Genomic DNA, 20,607 nt, shown 5'->3' with positions numbered 1-20,607 from the left:
GCCGCTCTAGGAACCAGAATCAGGGGCCGATGGCCAGGGGCTAATTGAAAAATAGAGTATTCAGAAATAAAACCAGGAACATATGGATATAAGTATTTGCTAGTTTTTATAGATACCTTTTCAGGATGGATAGAAGCCTACCTTACAAAGAAGGAGACTGCCAACATAGTGGCAAAGAAGCTTCTGGAAGATGTCATACCCAGGTATGGTCTGCCTACCCTGCTTATTCTGAAAATGGACCAGCATTCATCTATCAGGTAACTCAATCTCTAGCACAGATTCTGGGAACCAATTGAAAATTACATTTTGCATACAGACCCCAGAGTTCAGAGAAGGTAGAGAGAATGAATCAGACCCTGAAGCAGGCCTTGACTAAATTAACCCTTAAAACTGGTGATGACTTGATGTCCCTCCTACCTTACATCTTATATAGGGCTAGGAACACCCCGTATCATTTAGGTCCCCCTCTTTTGAGATCCTATATAGGAGGTCTCCTCTCATGCTGCCTAACCTCTAGTCTAATAGCTGAATATGACCAACATAAGTTTTTAAAGTCTTTGGAAGCCTTCCATAGGGCCCGGAAGCAACTCTGGCCTGCCATCCACCAGGTTTATGAGTCTACTTCTCCCCTTAACCCCCATAGCTTTGAACCAGATGACAAAGTCTGGTGTCTTAGTCAGGGTTTCTATTCCTGCACAAAACATTGTGACTGAGAAGGAAGTTGTGGAGGAAAGAGCTTATTCAGCTTACACTTCCACACTGCTGTTCATCACCAAAGGAAGTCACACAGGGCAGGGACTTGGAGGCAGGAGTTGATGCAGAGGCCATGGAGGGTGCTGCTTACTGGCTTGCTTCCCTTGACTTGCTTAGTTTGCTTTCTCGTAAAACCCAGGACCACCAGCCCAGGGGTGGAACTGCACACAACGGACTGGCCATTGTCCCCTTGATCACTGATTGATCTCATGGAGGCCTTTCCTCAAGGGAGCCTCCTTTCTCTGTGATAACTCCAACTGTGTCAAGCTGACACACAAAACCAACCAGGACATCCGAATTAAGAGACATAACCACAAGACTCTGGAACCTCATGGAAAAGAAATTTGAACAGTGATCCTAACCATGCCTATGGCTGTTAAGGTGGACAGGAAGGGTCAGGAAGATGGGAAGAACCAGAGGTTAAAGAAAACCAGAGCAAAACCTTGTCTTTTGGGCATGGTGGGGCCTCTGCACTCATGACCTCACAGCCCCTGTGGTTGCCTGCATAAGACTGGCATAAAATCGAGCCAATCAACATTCCAGCATGGAGTGGGAAAGGATTTGTGAGTCCGCCTCCCACTAAGGAGCTCTGAGCAGTCACTGGCTCTGGAGAAGGGAGTCAGTTCTACTCACGGCTGTGGATCCTAGTTTGCTGATCATGCTTCCATAAATGTCCCCAAGACAAGTTTAGAAACAGTATAAAGTGGAGTCAGTGGCTCAACACAGTTTAAAGGAGAGCATGAAGTTGGTGAGTAGAGAGGTAGGAGTAGATATAGAAATTAAGGGGGAGGGGTCTAGGAGCTCATATGATCAAAATATATGGAATTCTCAAAGAACTAATGAAAGTAGTTAACAAAACTGAAAGAGAAGAAGGATTTAGTTTGGCTGTTGGCACCTACCTATAGGGTGGTGAACTACCCCTGCTCTCTCCCATGTGAAAGTATTGTAACCAAAGTACATGAGTCATTATCCATTACGTTTTTCTGACATGAGAAGAATTTGAGCACATATTCCCTGCAGATCTGCTCACCCTTGTTATTATAGCCCAGGTAATTTTCTGTAAAATATGAGGAGCTCTCAGCAGGAACAAATATGTATAGAGGAGACTGATTTGACCATGGAATATTTATATGTTTTATCATCCGTAGGCTTTCTAGGCCTGGATTTCCTCCTGGGGCACACTGTTAATATTTCAACTGCTTTACGTGCTACAAGGAAACAAAATTCGTTTGAATGGGAAGATACATTATCTGATAGATGCAGGGTTTTCAGCTAGGTTTGCTGTGAAAGCTGAGGGCCTTCTGCAGGATTTGATAACCTTATGCAAATAATTAACCCCAGTTAAGCCTTCTTAAGTGCTCTGTGTTACTGGAGGGTCTTTAGATCATGAGAGACAGAAACCTGACTCAGGGTAACTCAGAGAAAGTTCACCATTAGAGACAGAAGCAATGGAAGTTGTCAAATCAGATGCTAGATGCCACCTCACTACAAACACAGATGCCACCAGCCTTCAAACACAAAGGCAGCTCGAGCTTCAAAGTGCCAGGACTCACTCTCTCGTCCTCTTATCATCGCTTTTCTTGCGATGCTTCTTTCTCTCTTAATTTAAGTTTCTTCCACAGGACCTTGAAGCATGGTCCCTGGCCCCTCAGACACCAGACACTCACAGAGTCTGCAGCTCTGCTCCTATTCCCAGCACAGATATTCAGGTAAAGGGTTTTGATTGGTTTATATGTAGCAGACACTCATGCCATGGTGAAAAATAATCTTGGCATCACTCTAACAGAATATCTTCCCTGATGCTGGGGGTATCTTCTTGATTTGGGTGCTACTTGGTGCTGTATAAGCAATGCTTCATAAGCCATCGAGGATGTAGTAAACTACTGTGCACATCCCAGTTGGCCTATTTGTGGGAGAACACCTTCAGACTAACCATACATCTCTTTCATAAACTGGGGAAAAGAGGTCAGGTGTGGTGGCGTACGCCTGTTACATCAGCACTGGGGTGGTCAAAGCAGGGGATCTTGATTTCAAAATTAACCTAAGCTACATGGCAAGTGTGTGGCCAGGGTAGAGAAGTTAAGACCTTGTCTCAAGAAACCAAAGACTAGGGATATACACACAGAAATACAATTTAAAAATTTTAAGAAACAAAATGTGAAAAATAAGTCCTGTCTCAAAAGAAATGTATGCAGTAATATATCTGGGTCTTAACATTTATACTAGAAAGAAACTAGTAGGAGATGAGAACATACCTAATTATTTTATATTATGAAACTCTTGGAAAGCAAAACTGTCTCATAGCTGAAGAAACACAATCAGAGATTGTCTAAGGAGACCCAGTGAGTGAAAAATAAATAAGGGATGTTCTGGCGAAATAAAAAGATTCTAGAACCATCTTGACTCTGGAGACTTAAAAAGTGCGGAGTTTATTTTATATGGGTTACACCTCAACAAAAATTGAGTTTGTATTTTAAAGTACATTTTTCTCAGAAGTTTAAGGCAAGCATCAAATGAAATGTGGCACATCAAAGAACTTCCTAAACATACAATGGCATGTATCCACTACTCTGTCTTATGCTAGTTAGCAATGCCTGGCAAGTTTGCTCAGTTAGATTAGGATGCTAGCATAGCTAACCTTGAATCAAATTCTATCTTCTCAATCACTCTGTCCATTGAACATATCTTCTCTTTGCTCTTTCTTATTACAAGAGTTCTATTATTTAAGTCCAGATGATATGGCTTTTAAAGTTATACCAATCTTTTGTGTGGCTTCTCACATTTGCTCTATAGGGAAACACAACTTGTAACAAGGACAATGTCGACAAACTAGGTAAACTACCACTAAGAAATCCTCCCTCTGCAGTCAACCAAGGCTTCAGAGCTGGGTAAGCCTAGCCCCCTGTGGCTTCCAGTTATTTACTGCTGCTTAATAAACCATAAACAGACTCAAGGCTTCGGGATTAAGACAGCATGACTTATTATTTCGTGGCTCTGTAGGTTGGTGGAGTCAGTTGGGTCCTTTCCAGCGGTGTCAGCTGGGGTCAGCCACATGGCTACATTCAGCTAGGAGCTCAGTGAGGGCTGGAACACTAAGGCTCCAGTGGCCAGGAACTGGTTGAGCCTCCCCTACTCCACATACCTAATCTAACACAAACTGTTTTCAATGACAACTAGATATTCACTTTGAATGAAAACAGAATTTGTAAGTCTTTTCAAGCTGGTTTCAGAAATTTCAGGAAATTGCTCCGGCTGCATTGCATTAGTTGGAACAATTTATAAAAAGCTGCCCATGAGTCAGAAGGTAGGGAACCAATCTGAATCTCGATGACAATATGCCATTTGTGTAAGGCATGGGAAAAATTGTTGGAAGACATCTTTGTTAGCAAACTACCATCTGCTGACCTTTTTGTCTTCTAGCCTATCATAAACAATTATATTCTAGGTCATCAACTAAATTAAAAAAAAACTGCAGATTTCACAATGTAGCATCTAGGAAAGTAATTCTTAAGAATCTACTATGTGCTAACTTCCTAGTGTGAGGGACACTGAAGAAAAATACCCTTAGCTCAGCATGTTAATGGACTGACTTATTGAGGTGAAATTCCAGGAATTTCATCAAATCACATGAAGAAGAGTTCCCATTTACATGACCTCACTTTTAGGACCAAATGCTTCCTCCTCTGGCACATCTTCCTTTATGTGGCTCATAGTCCTTTTGCCTTTCATGGAAAACTAAGCCACAGAATAAATGAGTAGAGACTGATAGCTATCCATGTTTACTTAGGCAAGTTTGTTATAAAAGGTGAAGAGAGTTCCTTCTTAATATGTTAATTATTGTGTTATAGTCTTCGGTCCATGCCATTCCACATTAATAAGTACTCGATGCTGTGTCACAGGCACACAGGAACATCCCTTTTACACGCATTCCCCCAAAGTCCAATGGTGCTTCAAGGATGCTAACCTGTTGTCATGAACCTAAAGCCAGAGCTCAATCTGGTTTAGCTCTAAAGATATTTAGGACTAGGAAGAGGGAAGAAGCCCTTTAGAACACATCTGGAAAGTGAAGTTTGAGGGCCCTTTAATTCAAATCCATAGTCCCCTTGTTGGGTGCTAGCCTTCCTGAGTCACCACTGACTACTCCTGCCAGCTCTCTTCCATCATTTTGGTTCCTTTGAACCAGGTGTACTTTTTGCTTTCTCCAGCCCAGATCTTGATCCAATCCCTTAAGGATCGAATGAATCACAGAGGGGTGTTAGAGACTGCCAGCAGCTATATTACTTCCAATTAAAAGACATCACATCACATTTGGTTCTCAGAGCAGAAACAACTCCCTAAGGCATGATGCTCAAATACTGTTGAGCAAAGGTGTGAAGAAAATGGTCCCAAGGCCCAGCTTCCGCTCGAGCTCCCTCCAGTCTTACATATGCAGCCTTTATCTGCACATGAAATACATTTGACTGTTTCGTAAACCCTACTTGCTCCTGGAAACTTTCTTTTTGTAAGATGTAGTGAATGGATGTCAAGAGACACATCCGAAGAGAGCACTTAATTCCTTGTGGAAACAGGCCATCGAAACGCCCTCGTTTGTTTGAGTCAGAGGCCTCTCTACAGAACGCCGGGTTCTGGGAATCGATCAAATCCAAGAGCATGGGAGGCAGATGAGGTCAAGGTCGCCACAGCCCTGCATGGCTGGGAGTCAGCTAACTGTTGCTGTGTGGGTTTCCTTTAACGATGTGCCTTGGGCTAATAAACAGAGCATGCTCGCGTTTTGGAAAATGAATGAAGCTGAGTACTGGAAGACGCTTGGGTGGGGTGTGCTAGCCCTCTCCAGAGCCAGGGATGGGACCTCTGAGGTTTCTCGTGGAAACTGTAATATTTGTGGATTCTAAAATAGAGAAATTGGCCAAATCTTAGCAGCTAAATGCGAGTGACTCATTTGGGTTAGGTACCTCCCAGGCCACATAAACAACTCCGGGCCATTGTCAGTGATGGAAGTGTCCTTAGGTGAGCTCTGACCATTCAAATTTTAGTGACCATGGCAGAATTGACTAGAATGACTCTTCTCTCCTTGGTCATAAAACCAGTGATAAATGAGAGTGTCTTCCTCAGATACGACAGTAAGAAGTGGGGCTCTGTGGCCATCTGAACATGTGGCACATCTCTCTGTATTCAGGCTTCTATATGCAGTGGATACATGTATCTGTACCTGAGCAATGCTAAATGCTCACTTTAGACAGCAACAGCTGGACAGAGGTGCCAGCAATGGTAGTGGAAGGAAACCGCCTCCCTGCAGGGTGAATCAGGCAGGTTTATCTCATTGTTGTAACAACCAAATCACTCCCTTAGCAATGTGGTGGTATTCTAAAAATATATCTTGCTACCAATGAGAAGAAGAGGCCCAATCGTGTGAACTGTTAGGGACGGGGTAGTTGAAACTCTCAGTGGGCTGGAAATGAAGACTTCAGGTGCCCGATCACCTAATTACCCAATCACCTAATTACGAAATCACCTCTTTGATGAGTACCAGTTGTCTATGCTCCAGGAATGACAACTGGGAGTCCTTTCTAGGTAACGCAATAGTTTTATTCCTTTATCATAGTCAATGTCCTCTGTGCATTCTGGATGGCTGCCCAGCCAGACCTGTATATGTCTTCATGACAGAATATGAAATAGGCAAAGGCCATGACTCGTAAGATACAAAGTCCAAGGCTGAGGCAGCAGAGGCTCTGGGGGATCCTTTGGCATAAATGTTTCTTTTTTGTTTTGTTTTGTTTTGTTTTATGGATTTTTTTTTTTTCTGAGACACGGTTTCTCTGTATAGCCCTGGCTGTCCTGGAACTCACTCTGTAGATCAGGCTGGCCTCGAACTCAGAAATCTGCCTGTCTCTGCCTCCCAGAGTGCTGGGATTACAGATGTGCGCCATCACCGCCCGGTGGCATAAATGTTTCAAAGGAAACCAGTACCTAACCCTTGAAGAGACTCAGCCAACGCCCAGCAGCAACAGAAACACATTATCCATTCCCTACGAAATGTTTTCAGGAGACACTCAACAGGATATACTGCAGCACGCCTGCAGATTCTGTGAGCAGTTTCCTTAAAGGGTGGCAAGTCTGTATGCTCTTTTAGGATAGGAAAAATTAAATCAGCCCTGTAAATCAATAAGAAAGTCAAGTTACAGAAGCTTGTGAACAAATTACAAAATCAATGAAAAATGTCACCCATCTATGATTATAATCAAAAACAAAAGTAAAACTGGAATATAGTGTCTGTGTCTAGACCATCAGTACCCTTAATTTTAATGAAAATGACAAACAATAAAAAAAACAAATACATACTTCAGTTTCAGTTAGGTAACAAATAAAGAAGAGATAGACTAAGGAACAGAATGCGGAGTTCACAGAAGGTAGTCAGGGAAGACCAAATGGATTGTATCTCTTGCTTCTGGGATATCATGAGGGAGTTAATTGAGGTCATGTTGCATAATATCACTAAAGTCAGACTCAGCCAGGGAATTGTGCCCCAGGGCCTATAATCCCAGACTTCAGGAGGCTAAAACAGGAGAATTGGGGGTTCAAGACCAATCACAGTGAGTCTCAAAATAGGTAAGTACATAAATGCCTGCATACATATATGAGGGAACACACACACACACACACATATATATATATATATATATATATATATATATATATATATATATATATATATGTGTGTGTGTGTGTGTGTGTGTGTATGTATATATATGTATATATATATATGTATGTATATATATGTATATATATGTATATATATGTATATATATGTATACATATGTATTCATATGTACATGTATGCATGCCATCATACATACACGCATACATATATACAAACAAAGTTAGACTCAACTTCTCCCCTCAGATCTGTGACTATTCCTAATCTTCAGCCAGGGGCACATGGAAAGGAGAGGTGGACATTCTGAGAACTAATACCTGGTGCTCTTTTGTTGTTCTCTGAAGTTTCTTCTGGTCCTGAGAAACTCCTTTTCTTCTAATTGTTATCTCCAGAAGCTGAGAGACTTTGGCCCCCACCCCCAAACTGCTTAAGAACTCCAGGGAGGGGAAGCTGTGAGGATGCTGTAAAAGTTTTCTGTTCCTCGATTTTCACAGTGGCTATAAATAGACCGCATTTTAAAGGGCAAGTCCCCCCACCCGCTGCAAAAGAAGTCAAAAGATAGAAAAATACAGAAGCTAAAAATAAACCACTAAAAGAGAAACGTCCCTGTAATTTCAGCTTTCAAACACAAGGCTGGGCAAGCAAGGAAAGCCCTTTTCCTGCCTTGTCAATATTTTTCCTGGAAGCGCTGTAAACAGCCTGTGTTCGGCTCTGGGTGGTGTGCGCTTTGTAGACTTAGGTGTCTCTGACCACAGAATAATTTTATCCCAAAGAACCAAAGCAGACGGGAACTCTGATCTCAGTGTTCCCTGCAAATAATGCATGGATATAGATTTACTTTAAAAAAAAAGAAAGAAAAAGAAAAAGAAAAAGAAAAAGGCTCAGAGCCATAGGAAAGACAATTGGGCTCCCTTTGGGAAGTGCTATTTCTCGTGGAATTCTTCGTGGCAATACCTCCACATATTCAAAGACAGATCGTGCTTTCCTGGGCACGTCTGGATCTATTTTCTTACTCTAATTAGTGTGGAATGGCCAAAGGTCCACACGGGAAAGCCTGCAGAGTTTGTCCTTCTGAAAAATGTTGAGTTTTCATTTATTTATCCTGTGGGTGAAAAACTCACCAGCTTTTGTGTCTTCTAAATTCGTAGCCAAGAGGGGCAGGGAATCCAAGTGTTGAACTGCAGGCTGGTGAGGGAAACATGATCTTAGGGGCTTTTAAGCACAAGTGGATCTCCAGTTCTAGCTGCCCTGGGGATTTTTGTAGGCATTTGCCCAAACCCCTGCATTTCAGACAAGGAGAACAGCATGTGGTATTGCCTGGCCAGGGGCTCAGTCTCTAACTGGCCCTCCCCTCTGCTGTCTGATTTATTAGGTTCCACTGATCTCTCTGCTTAAGGAAAATCCATCACTTGACAATCAGGCCATCTCCCTCCCATTCTCCCACCCTGTAGATCTGTGATTATTTGATGCTGGGTGGAAAGTGGGTGCTGGGAACCATCAGGGGAAATGAACAGCACGTTAGATGCTCATTCATCACCCTGAAGGCCAGGGATGCAATGTGTGCTTTCCTGTCAGACTTGACTAATAGGGCCTCGGTCTGGACCTGGCCACCACTGTGCAGCCAGCAAGCCTCACAGGGAAGATTGCTCATTCTCTCTTCCAAAACAGCCCCACACGGACCGACATCTCCCTTTATCAGATTGCCTCTGACTAAACAGCTCTGAAAGGTTACTTGGACAATAGAAGCTCATAATTTTACCCCCTGGGGGTGGGAAATATTTCCCACACGGGAAAATATCTACTGTCCTTGGAGACTGCTTGACCCACACGGGAAAATATCTACTATTCTTGGAGACTGCTTGACGATTCCTAGTTTCATTGACCAGCTCAAACTTGCACCAAAAACCCAGTAAGTTTTTTTTTTTTTTAAGCAAATAAAAGCCAACTGAAAATTCATTCTAAGAAATTATATATATTGGAACTATCAAATTCTCTAAGAGGATATGACATAGGTTTAATATGGATTGTTGAACTCATATAAGTTTTTGTGAAAATGGGGAAGGGGTGTCAAGAAACCAGATTACAAAGATAAATAGGACTTTCTTGATATCTTTAAACACGATAAAGTATGGGTAAAAGTGAACAGGTAAGTAAAGGGCAGCATGTTTTGTTTCCTGTTGTGCTAAGGCAGTCAGTCCCACGTTCACCCTTCCTGGCAATATTTGAGATGCCTGCACTGTGGGCCAGTTTGTCCTCCTAGCTTGACACATCCATGGCTGCTTTCTCCCAAGAGGTCTGCAGGAAGTAAGCTGACTCAAGTGACAACTTTTTTGATTGTTTTGTTTGTTTTGTTTTTTCCCCCACAGAGGCTTAGCCCTGGACCTGTTTCTCTCTACCACCACAGAAACAGATGTTTTCTTTTCTCAGTTTTTTTTTCATTTTGTTTTCACTTCTTCTTGCTCTTGCAGCTCCACAGATGAATCAGTCTCCAACGCTGTCTGCTGTGTGGAGATGTTCCAGGTGCTTACAGAGCAGAAGGTTTGGCCAAATTAACAATTTATCTCGAGCTGACTGTAAAGTCTACCCTCGTGGTGAATGCACCCTGAGGATCCATTTGCAGTCTGTCACTAACCACTGTGGCTCTGCTTCCCAGCAGGATGGATGGCTCCTGGAAGACCTGGCTTTGACAAGAGAGCAAGGCTTATCTAAGTCAGTTGTGGGAGGCCTTGCTTGCATCTGTAGAGTCTCTCCCAAGGCTCTGCACAAGTGTAGCTTCTAAGATTCGGTATCGATGCCCATCAGAAAACCGAAGCTGGACTCTAAGTCAAACTGGTCATGGCAGTCCTGACCCTATTAGAGAAGCCTGGCAGGTGGGGGGAGCTGGGGGTTATATATCTTTCCCCAAAGTCACAATAAGTTTCCCTCATGGCATCTGTCCCTCCCACTGACTAGAGCTTTAACCAAAAGACATACACGTCCCTATAGGTATACATGTCTGTACCCAAACACTGGTCCATACAAACCCTTAAAGGATTTTTCATTTGAAGGCAGGCCAAAGTGGACACTTAACTATGACAGTAAAGGGTACATTTTTTATTTCACTTGCACCCAGAACCATCAGTAAAACAAATTACCAGTCCATAAGAATGAAAAGCAAATAAAGCATTTGTAGAGGATTTAAACCAGACCTCAACCATAAGGTACTTCAAGAATCCCTCCAATAATTTGAAATTAAAGAACACAATAAATAATAAATTCCACAAGTAGAGTTTTAAGGAAATTTTGGAAGAATTTAAGCTATGAAAAACAAACTATAATGTAACTAAACACATTGGGTGCTGGTAGCAAGGCTGTTATAGTTTATTGACATGAAGAAAGAAGGCAGGGATGCTATTTCTAACCCCTTACCCAGCAGAGAATAATACAGGGATGCTGAAAATCATTTTAGGCTCATAATTCAACAGTCTAGATAAAATTGACTGTGCCTTGAGAGATACAAACTACCAAAACTCATACAGGAAAAAATGTCCCAAATAACTCTACCCCATTTAAGAACCAAAAACTTTATACAAAGAACACTTTGTAAGGCAAGGGTTATTTGGCTGGTACAGTCAACAAACATTTAGAAAGAAACAGTATCAGTATTTATAAATTCTAGTGAAAACTAAAGGAAATAACTATTCTCCCAACTCATTTAATGATGCTATTATCCTGATATCAAAAGCAAAAGTAGTATAAGAAAAGTAGGCACCGGCACCTGGGGGATGGCTTGGCAGTCAAGAATGATTGTGCCCTTGTAGTGGACCCATGTTCAGTTCCCAGCACCGCAGCAGGTGGCTCACAAGTGCCTGGAACTTCAGCTTCAGGGATCCAGGGCTCCCACACCCTTCTCTGGCCGCTGCAGATACTTGCACACATCATACTCTCACACACATATGCACACAAATGAAAATGATTTCTTAAACAATGAAAGTACGTGTCAATATCTTTCATGAATGCAAATATGGAAGTCCTTAAGAATATTAAGGATAAAATGAAGCAAAACAAAAGCAGATAATATGACATAACAAAGTTTGTTCTAATCTAAACCAGCAAGAGGGCTCAGTGAGCAAAGATGTTCCTTCAGAGTCCAAGTCCCAGAACCCACATTGGGCAGCTTATAAGCATCTATAACCAAAGCTCCAGGAGATCTGCTGTCCTTTTTTGACCTCCTTGGGCACTGTAGTCATATGGCATAAGATATGGAAATATATTTCCCCCCCACACACACACACATACCATATACACTCATACACACACACACACACACACACAAATAAAAATAATTTTAAAAAATCTTTTTTAAAGACTATGGTTTAGTGGGAAGGGATTCAATAGGCCCTACTCATAAACAAGGAACTATTATAGTTGACAGCTTCTTGGGAAGTAACAGTTTCCTTCATCAGGAGTGTGGCTCCTAGAGGCCTGCCCATGCTCCAGTAGATGGTTTCACATCCATGCACATTTGGGTAGCACTAATTTCTGGCTTAGCAGATTATAGATACAGAAGAAAATAATATGAAGTAGTAAAGGAGACATGGAGAAAATCCTGGAGAACTGAAGGTAATAGAGATTTAAAATGATCAAAGCAGAGACATGTTTGAAACTCTCAAGCCATGTATTTTTTTTTTAAATTGGAAATATGTAAGTCATCGGAGACCAGTGGAGGTTGAGAAGACATGGAGGAGCCTCACTCTCACGGATGATTGCTAGAGACAGGGTGTGAAACAGCAGCCTCAGAGGATGGGACAGGATGGCAGCATCTCAGGATGAAACTCAGGGACTGAACTGCTTAGGTGGGCAATGACAGTTGGTCCCTGAGATAGAGTCTATGCCTACTGAGGTTTCTGTGACAGCTGCTGAAGTGATAACTCTGGGTTCAGAGTAGCTGGGCATGCTGGGAAATGCAGTCTCAGGACAGGAGGAACAGGAGTTCAAACTCAGCTTGAGCTACATAGCTACATAGCCTAGGCCATGGTAGAACCTCCCTCAAAACCAAGGGAAAACAATAGGCCAGAAAAAGATTTAGACCATTGCATAAAATTTGTTAGTAAAGCAAAGTGACACTCTGACAGGAATGGAAGTCTACTGTAAGTGAAATTCCATTCAACAGAGTTGCATGCTACTGGGAAATGCTTCACAAGAGAAAGGCTCGATTAATGTGACAAACCTCACTCTTATGCTCCGACTATACCACTCCTACGTGTTGTCCTAATGGACACAGAGTCAACATGTCACGGAGATATGTGCCCATCCATCATGACGGCAGCACTATTCCCAATGGCTACAATCTAGAATTAATGTATATATCTAATAAGAACAATGGATTAAAAAAAATCTGTAGCTTACACACACAGTGGAAAAGTGTTCAGCCATGAAGAAGAATGAGGTTCTGCTATTTGCCTGAAAATGATGTAAGTGGAGACCATCACACTAAGCTGGGAGTCTTGGAAGAGCCCAGGAGGAGTCAGGTACCCCTGGGCTGGAGACTGGCATCTAGCCTGGGCCAGGGGAAAGGAGAACTCCAGCTATCTCAGCTGTGATTGTCCTTAGCTTGGCAGAGGCAGGCTGGAAGTACAGAGAGGCCTTCTAAGGGAGATTCAGCTGTGATTCAGGAGGTAAGGCCTTTTCCATGTTCCCCATGAGACAGTCTACATTTATCTATATTGGTCATTGGCTGTTGCTTATTGGAAAATGAATGCAAACATTATGTACAAACTTCTCAGGGTAGACATGAGATTAAATACCCTTTGCAGGGAGGAATGTCTGAGAAGGGAAAATGATTAGCTGAGCCCTCAGAGCCTCTAGGTACCTCATTAGCATGGAGAACTCTGTTCTGGGACTATATGACCACAAGTTACATTTCCTTATGTGAAGAGTGTAGCAGGTGTTCCAGGCCAGGAATCTCAACTAAGTCTCAGGTGTGTGCCCACCAAGTGTCCCGGGTCTCAGACCTGCTCCGCCTTATCAAGCTTCCTGGCATGGTTTTACAATCCCACAACTTTCTATAAAAAGTCACATAAAATTATACACACACACATACACACACATACACACATATGCACATGTGTATGCAGGTACACACACATACACACACACACACATCAAATAAGAAAAGAAGTGAAGTTGCCTGGAGAAACAAAGAAGATTAAGGAGCGAAGGGAGTCAAGAAATAAAAGAGTAGAGAGGAAAGAGACACAGACACGAGAGGCAGAAAATATTCAACATACACATGCAAGAAAATGTTATAAATAAACAAACAAGAAATGCAATGCATATCAGTTATAAAATAAAAGAAAAACTGCTTCTACAGATGGCATAAGTATTGATATGAAGAATTCCAGAGAATCTACTAAAATTTTTGATAGGTCAGTTTACCAAGATTATAGGATACGATGTCAATACAGAACATCAGGTTGCATTTTTATATATTAACAACAATGAGATTTAATGGTTCAAAATATGTACTTATAATGGAAATGTTATAAGAAGGTATAAAACTTAAGATATACAAAATTTATAGAAGAAAAATTTACAAGACTGAAATAAGTATAAAGGTATAACTTATGTAGAAATTATGAGATTCAGTATTAATGTCACCTCTCCAGATGGATCTCTAGATCAAAGGCTGTCCCAGAAATCTCTTGTAGATGGTGTCAAGCTGGTTTCAGAATGTAACATACATAAAGGCAAAGAAAAACGAACACTAAAAGCATTTGTGCACAAAAACTAAATGAAAACCTTCTGTCTAATATTCAGATTTCCTACAGGCCAAAATCCCTTCTGAACAGACGCAGAATCCTCAACAAGACATGAGAAAATCAAGTCTAACAATATACAGACAGGATGAGAAAAAATCTGGTGGTATTTATATCAGCAGTGCAAGATGGGAGAGGGAGCCAGGGAGATGCCAAGGTGCGTGCCACCAAGCCTGAAGAACTGAGGTGTCCTTAGACTCCACACACATGCTGTGGCATGTGAATGCCTGTATATGCTCTCTCTGTGTCTTTATATATTATATATATATGTGTGCGTGTGTGTGTGTGTGTGTGTGTGTGTGTGTGTGTGTAGATATAGAGATAGATAGAGAGATATTCTTTCTATATATATTCTCTCTCACACACACATACATATACACACACAAGGAGCACACATACATGCATTTACAATAAACAAAAATATAAATATCCATGATACTGGTCAGAAGATACACTCATGAAGATTCAGGCTGCACTCAGGGTGCTGGCTAGACTAGGTGCTGACTGAAGGCTCTGAGGGACAGTCTGCAAGTTCACAGCCCTGTTGGCACAACCTAGTTCCTGACAGTCCCAGAACCCAGGTGAGCTCTTCCTTCTGGCTTCTGGAAGAAAGTTTCCCTGCTTCTCTACATCTTCCTAGACTATCGAGTCTTACGCTTAGAATCTGACTTTCGCCTTTACTTCCAGTGAGCTCTTTAAAAAATCTGAATATCCAAGGGCTAACTACACAAGTGTGCTGCTGTAGTTAGCAAGTTAGATCTGCCGCATATAGATACAACTGACTCGATAAGCCTACAGTCAACACATTTTCAGCAGAACAAATGATGGTAACACAGCCCTTTCAGCCTCTAGATTAACACAAGCACATGTATTATTTTATCACAGCCACACCCAGGGGTAAGGGAGGTCGTGTTTTAAGTCTAGTTCTGCCTGCCACAAGACCTATAAGCAAAAGACAAACCCTTAATCTATACTTTAAATTGTATATAAAATCTAAAATGTGGATCAGTAAGCTCTGTATTCAATACTTATCATTACCAATCAGTCAGCCAACCAGCCAGTCTCTCACTCAATCAGATCATTGGAGTAAATAATACACACAATTCCCAGAAAAAAAAATGTAAAAGAATATCTTTCTGACTTTGAGTTAGGCAACAAGTTTTTTATGTGACACAGAACAAGATACATTTTTAAACATTGATTGTCACGGACTCTTTCAAAAGTGGCATCTTTATGAAGTGAAAACAGGCTTAAGTAGGTAAATAGATCCACAGAATGAGAGAACCTTTACTGTCATCTCTCGGACGAAGGATGTTTGTACATTATAGGTAAAATCTTAAACCTTTACAGGAAGAGGAACTGCCAAGTTACTCTCATACAATAACTATGAATACACACTTCGCCAAAGCAATTAGTTGCATAAGTATGACTAATTATTCAGAAAATTAAAGTCACAATTATAAATAACAATATGCCCATAAAGTGGCAGAATTTTAAGTGCTACTCTTACTGTTAAATACCCAAAGCAACCGGAATGCTTATGCTTTGCTGGTAGCTAAAGAAAAAGTTCACTGTGGTGTTAGGCCATGTCTCATAAAATTAAATGCCTTTTGCCATATAATCCAAAACTCCAAGCTGGTATAATTGAAAACTTATTTTTATATTATATTTATGCAAATGTCTGCAGTGGCTGTATTCATGGTCACCCTGCACTGCAAACAGTAAGTTCTCACTAAGACAATTTAAGCATGGTTCATCTGCCAAAAAGCACCACTGGGCCATGAAAAGGGACTGAATGCTGGCTTCGACCACATGGACACACAGTCAAATGCCCTGTTTTAAGGTTGAAATACCTGACATGAGATGCTTCTAATATATATATGTGTGTGTGTGTGTGTGTGTACATATATGTGTGATACATATATGTGTATATATATGTATATACATATGTGTGTGTGTGTGTATGTATTTCTTCAATCTTAACAAGGTAATGATTAGAGAAAGAAAATGGGTCAGTTTTTCTGAAGTGAGGAATGTGAGTCATGACTGACTAGAAAGAAGGGCCAGGCATAAACATACAGTTGACAAGATGGCACCATCCTGATGATGGTTACTATGGAAACAGGCTTTTGTTTGATCCTGTACGACTGTGTGCCACAAAGCATAGACTTAGAAACACATTAATTAAAGGGGAAAAGTCTGTGCAGTTGTTAAGAGGAACTGGGAATAAAACACAAATGCAATGATCTAACTGTTATAAAAGAAGCACAGTTCCACAAAATGCGTTACTCCCATGTGAGGAACAGTCAGAAACTCTGAAACAGCTTGTGTTCCTACTGTGTGTGGTTCAGCAGATAAATAAATATATTGGAGCGGACGAGAGACAAAATTCTCACTGTGAGCGAAGAAAATTACAAACGAGGAGGAGAGAAGGCAGAAGTGACAGTTAGGATGGAGTAAAGTCAGAGGTGCCAGTGTTGAACCTACTTATCAATGCAAACAAAGCAATGCAGACAAAGACACAGATGTGTTTCTGTGCATCATCTAGTGGACATGGACCATTCTATTGCTGTCCACTGAGGAAGTCTAGGAACAATGACCCCACTCTAGTAATAAGGATTCCTACCACCTAGATCTGCATTTTTAAAATACAATCACCCAACAATTGGTACCAGGGACCCTTGGAGAAATGGTTGCTTCTTAGAAAATACAAAGAGAACTGAGATCCTATAGAAATAGGGAATAGAACCACACATTAGATTGGCTGGAGAAGGCGGGCACAGGGATTGGTAGAGATTGGCCAAGAGATGCATAGTGAGGAGAGCTTAGTTCTAGGGTTCTATTGAGCCGAAGGTAACAAGAAGTGGTGACTACCTATCCCAAACCAGCTAAAGAGACTCTGTTTCACTATGAAGGAAGGATAGAGGTTCAAGATGGTGGTCATACCATGTATTCTCATATAGCTATAACAGAGGGTAGTCATGGCTTAAAATTTTATATAATATCCTATACATCTGTATAATCAGTGTGTATAATTTTTGTTAAAGAATGGGGAGAGTTGATACCCAGTAGCAAAAGAAAAATGCTCTTTCCTGGCCCCCAGAAGCCCCTGTGAACACCTAGTGCACTGTTGAACACATCAGTTGGCACAAAGCAGTGGCCTTGGCTTTCATGCTGACTCTCCCCTGCCTGCTCCCAGAAGGAGGCCAGGTACAGATGTGAGGCTCTACCTAGTCTGTACCTCCCTAAAGACTTCCAGCACCTTCTCTTAATACAAGGCATCTTGTGGGTAAAGTGTATCTTCGTGTTGATGGGAGTTTCAGGGGTTTTCCCTGGGGCTCTACCTGGCTACCTTGCAGAACAGTTTGGGTAAAAGTTCCAGGCAACAATTCTATGATCATTTATGAAAATTATGGCACAGCAGGACGCTGGGGTTTAGGTTTAGCTGGAGGAAAAAGCTGTTTGGGAGTGCTGAAAGGATCACTGTTTTCCTTCCTAGGGTTTCCAGTGAGTAACCCTGGGGTGGCCTCATCCACTTACGAGTATCTGCATACACATTGGCCAAGAGTCAGAGAGTGCCTGCTGTCGCTCAGAAGAAAAGATGGTATATCTGATAATCTCCAAGAACAAAGACCCCAGTTACTTCATCACCCTTGCCTGAGGGTCTGGAATTAATTGGGGTTTTTTATACCCCCTCTAATTTTACAAAATAATTCTTCTCTGTGGCAGTTCACTAGCTTAACACCTCATCTGAGATAAGGACTTGCCAACAAAAATAACATTTAGAAAACACTGTCAGACCTGGCGATGGTGGGTCTTCCCCACCCCCAGGGCACACACAGAAGACGCACATGCAAGCACACAGTTCACTGTGACCTTAAACAGGTAGACTCAGCCTCAGAAAATACAAAAGCACCAGAATGACCTTAGATGTTTGCCTCTGCAAAAGGAACAACTGCATATCAACTCCAGCATCTGTCAAGTGCAGAAAGAAAAAATTAGCTCCAGAATATTTACTACACACACACAGACCATGTGTACACTGTATAAGGGGACTGCAATCCCTATCCACAGATGTCCCCCTTTGTCTACAGTCTTGCTTTGCATGGTTTCTGTTACCCACAGAATATGAGGACAATACGTTTTTAGAAATAAAGAAAAATGGTTCCCTTTTAAACTGCACCATAATTCATTGCACAGTGATACATAAACTGCGTTCAATCAAGGCCATGAATCTTCCCTTCCTTCAGAGTATCCCTGTTATATAAGCAGCATCTGCATTAGTCGCCTAGATGCTGCTTCAGGTGTAAGGCCAACTACAGTGCAGACATTATACTCAAATGACCCTTGTATGGTAGCCTAAGTCACCACTCATTACTCTTATTCTTATATTTTTGGTTGTGAGCCTTTAAGGTCTAAGCCATCTCTCCAGCCCATTACTCTTATTTTTAACACATGCATATAGCATCATTAAACAGTATCCCACAAAAAAATGGGGTAAGGACAGAACAATAAGAAATTTTGGCTCAGAGATGGAGAAAAGGGAGAGAGAGAGAGAGAGAGAGAGAGAGAGAGAGAGAGAGAGAGTACGCCCGTGGGACTCCTCCAGCCCATTATTATAATGTCCAGTTTCATTATTGGTTTTTACTAATGACCTACTATGCCAAACTTACAGGTTAAGGTGAATTATAAATATATAAAATAAAAATACAATCTGTCTTACGTATATTTTATACTGCACAGGAGTTTAGGCTAAATGCAGAGGTAGGGAAATGCGTCCCTGTAGAGTGGGGACTAGCGTGCTACAGGTTACTTCCCCCCAAGTTTGAGGAACAAAGAGGAAATAAGGAAGCTGTGAGTTTTATGAAGGAGAACATCAAGGCCAAAGGTTCTAAGCAGCATAACTGGCCGTGTGGTGTCTTAGTACTGGGAAGAAACAAGTGTGTGATACCCATTTTGTAGTAAATCCTGCTCTGATAAATATTAATAAGAAAGTTTAATACACAAAGATTTACACTGGACAGGTGGCATCATGGAGCTCTATAAAAGGGACATCAGGGCAGAGGGAACCAGAGCTAAGACACTGTTGTCACCAGTCTGCTTTTCTTAGTCCCGAGATGGCATATCCCGTCCTTCAAGGATGATATGGTGTGCCTGTATGAAGTGTATGTGAGTGTGTGCCATTGTGGGTGTGGGGTTGAGAACAAAATCAGCGTGTGTTTCTCTCTAGGTTCGGGCTCCATCTGCAGATACAATTATTTGTTTAACATCCTCACACCATATTATGTTCCATCCTATGATTTATTAGCAAAAGTGTGCTTTCTAAACTTCACTTTCCCAAGCAGTGGTCACTCCTTGACAGGTTTCATTACTGAGAAATGACAAGAACATTTGTTATACTCTCAGACAATAAAACATTACCCCGTTCAAATACCTCCATGGAATATTAAACAAAATGAATGCTTTTCCTTTTCTGTGTTTATCATATCACATTAGAAGTGAAGACGTGGTGCTATGTTTTCTTTCTGATAGACGATACATTTGGAAAAAAAATGAGTTTCATTTGCCCTTCATCCAACTGGCTTTATTTCGCAATGTCCAAGGCCTCCAAGAGTTGATAGAACGTCATTTCAAACATTCATCTTCCCAAGAATCTTGAAGGTACCTTTCTGCTATATCACCACGAGGAAGAAACATCAAAACAGTCTCCTACATACATGCTTTCTGTTCCAAACCCAGACTCAGTTATTAATTGAAGGTATTAATTGAAGGATCAAAGAATCCATCTTCATAGAAGCCAGTTGCAGACCAGCTTACAGACGTGCTTTGTGTAGTTAGCACCCCCACACACTGGAGCTTTTCTTATGTACATGAAGACCTACCCTGTTTCATTTCTGTTGCTGTGATAAATCGCCCTGATAAAACCAGCATAGGGAGGAGAGAGCAGGTTCCAGTCAGGCTATCATTGAGAGGGGTCAAGGCAAGAGCATGAAGCAGCCAGTCACATCATATGCAAAAACAGAGACAGCAAAGAAATGAATTCAAGCCTAGAAATCAGCTCCCGTTCCCTACCCTTGTAGACTCCAGGGCCCAAACCCAGGGAGTGGCACTGCCCATACACCAGGCTACATGTGCCAAGTTCAGTTCAATGTATTTTAAAATATCCCTCACAGGTGTGTTCATAGGCCAAACCGACCTAGACAGTTCCTCACTAGGAATCTCTTTCCAGATGATTCACAAGACCATATAGAGTTTTACTTCTAATATCAAAAACCATTATCTGTACTAAGTGAGAGATTACAGAGTCACAGGATTGCCTGCAGACAGCCATAAGAATACAGATGCATACATTCATTACAGAAGGGCATCCTGATACTGTTCACTTTGTATATTAAGTGGATA

The sequence above is a fragment of the Apodemus sylvaticus genome, chromosome 12 (genome assembly GCF_947179515.1).
Source record: "Apodemus sylvaticus chromosome 12, mApoSyl1.1, whole genome shotgun sequence".
In the NCBI taxonomy this organism is placed as follows: domain Eukaryota; kingdom Metazoa; phylum Chordata; class Mammalia; order Rodentia; family Muridae; genus Apodemus; species Apodemus sylvaticus.
The sequence above is the reverse complement of the archived record's forward strand: the minus strand, read 5'-3'. Positions refer to the sequence as shown.